The 5,350-nt window shown below is 35.1% G+C and overlaps 1 non-coding gene across 1 annotated transcript; it reads left to right on the top strand.

Moving 5' to 3' along the window:
- Window positions 1–3,531: 3,531 nt before the first annotated feature.
- Window positions 3,532–3,603, top strand: Trnam-cau (transfer RNA methionine (anticodon CAU)). Its single transcript has one exon. It is a non-coding gene; the product is annotated as a tRNA-Met (tRNA).
- The last annotated feature ends 1,747 nt before the right edge of the window (window positions 3,604–5,350 follow it).

The following is a 5,350-nucleotide window of genomic DNA, read 5'->3' as shown; positions in this document are numbered from 1 at the left end:
TCCAAATAATACATTAAGTTCTTTTACAAACTTTCTTCCGGAACAAATTAATCTCGAAGGAGAATGGGAGGTTGCAATTACAGAACTATCTTATCCTTCCTTGTACCAAAACATCACGGAAGGGAAATTTTTCTATCTAGATGAAGCAACACCGAATACAAAACCATCAGACTATTACACACTTGATCCAGGTCTATATCCTTCGATCTCTGATATTGTAAACGAAATGAACAAAAAAGTTCAAGAACGAGAAAAGTATGAAAAAACACCAATCAGATTACACGTTAACAAAATTACACAGCGAATTTCTTTGAGTCTTCCCAATGAGAATTCTTTACTTGTTATATTTAGTGCTGATCTTTGTCATGTCTTTGGATGTGAAGAAGCTGTTTATGGGATGGGTGTTTTCATGAGTGGTGCTGGTCCACATTTTCCCAAGTTTCCTTATGACATTGTACGAATACATACATTGATGATATATAGTGATATTGTTGAATACAACATTGTGGGTGATACAAAAGCTGCTCTTTTACGATGCATTCCTTTTATATCAAAGGTTAAGAATGGAGACATCATCTCAACTGGCCAATACATGAATTATCAAAATTTTCCAAACCTACAGTTTAAAAAAATTCTGAAAAATTCATTCCACAGCATAAAATTAGAGCTCCGAGACTCTTATGGTGAAAAAGTACCTTTCAACTCTGTTGGAGTAACTAGAGCAGTACTAATGTTTAGAAAAACTTCTGAAAATCATTTTTAGAATTAAGACTGTAAAAAATGGTTGCTGATAGTGATTTACCGTATTTTCGCGGATATGCCAGACAAAGGGGTAGGGGATTTGGAGCTTTAGCGCAAACAATTGGGAGGACAGCAATTCCGTTTTTGAGACGATATGTTGTCCCAGCAGCAAAAAGAGTGGGAGCTGATTTAATTGAAATGGCTGCTCCTGAAATTGGAAATGTTTTGACTGGGAAGAAAAAACTCAAATCTGTCGCTGCTGATGTTGGAAAGAAAACTTTACGTAAACAGCTAGGTGCAGGAAAAACAAGAAAACGTCGCATTATTCGTAGATCACCTCCAAAAATTAGTCGACGTCGTCGAACGAGAAAAGATATATTTGCTAATCTAAAATGAATTCTAGATCAACAAACGATTCCAATTTTCGATATGGACACTTTACAAACTCTTGCTTGGAGATTTTTGACAAAATTCCTGTTTTGGAACCAATTGAGTCTTCTCATGTTCAAGAAGTTTATCCTAGTACTTCACTGGATGAAAGCAGCATTGAATTTGAATTTGAAACAGATAGAAGCATCTATCTTGATATGAGAGATATCCACCTTCAAATCAAAGTTGGACTACAAAAGGGAAGATTGTTTGATGACTTTATGAAAAAAGATGAGCATGGAAAACCAGATATGGGTATGTCTTTCACAGATGACGATTTACATTATCTAACTCATGTCAACAATATTTTACACTCACTCTTCTCCAACTGTGAAGTGTATCTGAACAATCAACAAGTGTACAACTCAAATGGTCTCTATGGACACAAAGCTTTAATTTCCAATGAATTTAATGCTTCAACGAGAAATAATGAAGGCATTTTGGCTTGTCATGGATACGAATTTGAAAAAGAACCTAGTGATTTTGAGAAGAGCCCGTTTATAGACCGAGAGGAAGAACTTCTGCTGAAAAATGGAAGCACTTACTACGGTAAATTAGCTATTGACCTGTTTCAATGTGAAAAGTTACTGCTTCCAAATACAAAAGTAAGATTGAAATTGATTCGTGCAAGACCTAATTTTTACATGATTTCCTACAATCCTCACGTTTCCCTTAAGGTTCTTGACTGTTCCTTATTTACACGACGCGTGGTTGTTAACGAAGTGTATCACCAGACTATCAAATACCAATTAACTCATCAACCTGCTTGTTACAACTTTATGGAAACCATTGCACGTACATTTATTATTCCCTCAGGACAGAACCAGTTTATTCAGGAAAATGTTTTTAACAATGCTCCAATCAGAAGAGTAGCTATTGCGATGAACACCAATTCGGCATTCACAGGACATTTTCAAGAAAATCCTTTCCATTATCAGAAATTTGGTTTGCGAGAACTTAGAATTATTCGCGGAGGTAGAGCTATTGTATCGCTTGATGCAATTAATGACTGTAGAGCATACGTAACAACAATGAAAGCAATGAATTTTAACGAGGAAATTCCTGCGTTACCGAATCATCAGTTTCAGAACCACTACATACTTGTATTCGATCTCACTTCACTTCAAGATGCTGGCGAAAATGTTCATTATCCTGAACTCAGTGGTGAAAGTATTCGATTGGAAATGTTTTTTGATCGTTCACTAAGAAACGTAACAGAAATCATTGTTCTGGGAGAAAGGATGTCCACTGTCAAAATTGATCAGTTTGGGACTGTTGCTAAAAATGTCTAATAATTTTTCATCATTTTTTCATTTTTATGTACTTTGTTGGAACATTTGTGGGCTTAACCTCTCTATCTAGTTGTTGTTCTCTACATCAATTGTTAATTAACTAATGGATGTGGATGTGAACTGGGGTAGACTAACTTCAAATATATATATTTATATTCCTTTGCTAATTTTCCTTGGACTTTTTATAATTATTGTTTTGTTTCATCCCAGCACCCAGAACGAAACGGTTGACAAAATCACAAAATCCAAAGATTGTTGCTTCTCTCAACAGAACGAAAGTTTTCAACTTGATTGCTCTGTCAGGAATCCTTGTACAAACGGAGCTTGTGAGATAAAGAAAAGAAAACTTATTTGTCATGGATAACACCTCACTTCGTGACATTATTGAACGTATTCCAGAGCTTAATTTCCGGTATATTGGATCCTTTCCAGCAGATTTTGTCCCAAATTTGCCCAAATTTACTTTTGCAATCATCAACACTTCTCCAAGCAGTGAAGCTGGTGAACATTGGATAATGATTGGTCGCCTCAATAGAAACTATTACTATGCGGATTCTCTAGCACGATCAATCACACATTACAAATTTTTGAATAAAAAGTATCAGAAAATGATACAGAGTCCACTCCAGAAAATGGAAAACTTGTGTGGGTTCTACACTATTTATGCTGCTTTTCATCTGTTTAAATTTTTACAAACAAACTTGAACAATGTTCATGATGTGCATGTACTAAATTTTATTAGTAATTATATGTAAATTTGATTACTGGGGTATACACAAAGCTGGTGCCCAATAAAGTCGACATTAGTTTTTAACATTTGTACCTTTTACTCAGTTAGCTACGCAAGTTTTTCCTTTTTGTCGACTTTATTAACCCACTCGGCTAAGTGTACCTTGATGTTCATTGAAATTTATACAATTTATTGTAAATGATTGAGTAATTTTGTATTTTGATGCTCATAATTTGTACTGTGTCTGTCATTTTATACTATTTTAATTCATTTTTTTTCTTTTATTTAACATCTTTTTTCAAATAATGTACAAAAAATAATGCATATATGCATGTAATTAGCAAGATGGCGCAGTGGGAGCGCGCTGGGCCCATAACCCAGAGGACGGTAGATCAAAACTACCTCTTGCTATCTTGACTTTTTCCAATTAATGAGCGCGCAAAAGACATTTGTTACACAATTGATTCAAACAATTAGGGGAAAAATCTTTGCAATTGACCTAAAATTTGTAAACAAAAATTCAACATGTCACATAATTACCCCTCAGATAACTAGGGTAATTGAAAACCCACGCCAATTAATTTCACATTTTAATATGACCTGAAATTTGTAAACAAAAATTCAACATGTCACATAATTGCCCCTCACATAATTACAGCAATTAATTACCCACGCCAATTCTATTGTTCTCACGTAATCACTTAATAACTACACAAACATTGATATTTTCCCCTCAAAATTTCAGCCAATCAGGAGCGTCTGCGAACCTACCCCCCACATTTGCACCGACTATACTACTAGCATATGTACATGCACAAATACATACACAAAACCTATACCCTATCTTAATACATGGCGGCACCTAATCAATACATGTCCGCGGCTATAACTAATCTCAATACATGTCGGCGGCTATTACTAATCTTAATACATGTCGGCGGCTATTACTAATCTTAATACATGTCGGCGGCTATAACTAATCTTAATACATGGCGGCTATACCCTATCTTAATACATGGAGATTCTATTCCTAATCTTAATACATGGATCCTAATCTTAATACATGCAACCTATCTTAATACATTAACACCGCTATACCTAATCTTAATAATTCATTCCCTATCTTAATACATTAGGGAGGTCCCAAATCCCGAAAAATACGCTATACCCTATCTTAATACATGGAGGTCCTCACCCCCCCCCCCCCCGGGGACTATCACTCACTTTATTTACCATTCCCTATTTATCCATTGATTGCTCTTTGAACGTAGGTTGTTCCTGATATGATCAACTGAAAAACGGAGATAAATTTTTTTTAGAAAATCTGAGAAAATTGTTGCGATGTTTATTCATTAAATGAAACAAAAAACTTGACAGAAAACTAAACAAAAGTAAACACAAACGGGGAAATGAAACAACAACAATCAGAAAAAACTGCATACTACATCGAGCAAGAAGCAGCAAATACAATATATCAGTACGGATAATAAAGCTAAGAAGAAGGAATATATAAAACATGTTGATAACGGTCATACCAAATGTCCTAGAGGATTCTCATTTGTCAGAAGCTTATCCAATGGAGAGAGAGATTGCTTCCTGTTGAGTCCGAAGCAATTCAGAGAGTATTTCGACGCACGACTTTTTTGTTATCGACATGATAGGTAAGTTTTTGAATAAAAATATGTATAATAATTGCACCCAGCCATCTTGATAAATTTTCAACTCCTGGCAGAGGGATAAGCGCTTAGAAAAGCAAAAATACGTAAGGTTCCCGTCGTGCGTTAACCTGGGTCCGGACGTATCGACTTTCCGTCTGGGACCACAACCTGGGTTTATGTAAGATCTACGCTAAACCCACAGAAAAGATAATATCACGGTTTTTAAGCGTTGATCTTACACAATTTAGCGTTTCCAAGCGTAGACATCACCTATCTTTGTTGTTTCTAAGCGTTTATATTACATATATTCAACGTTTAATTTTAAGCGTAGATCTTATATAATTTAGCGTTCAATTCAACGTTGATAGCGAAGTTCGGAAACATTGTTTTAAATGGTTCATAATATTGTTGAAATCAAACAAACTTTTTTTGAATTTCTAGTAATTTATTGTTGTATCAACGAGAACAATTTTTGGAGGCAGTTTTTCCCACTGCTTTTG

This window comes from Convolutriloba macropyga, unplaced genomic scaffold, assembly GCF_964194025.1.
Source record: "Convolutriloba macropyga unplaced genomic scaffold, txConMacr16.3 SCAFFOLD_1670, whole genome shotgun sequence".
Classification (NCBI taxonomy): Eukaryota; Metazoa; Xenacoelomorpha; order Acoela; family Convolutidae; genus Convolutriloba; species Convolutriloba macropyga.
Note: the sequence above shows the minus strand (reverse complement) of the source record. Positions and strands in the feature narration are given on the sequence as shown.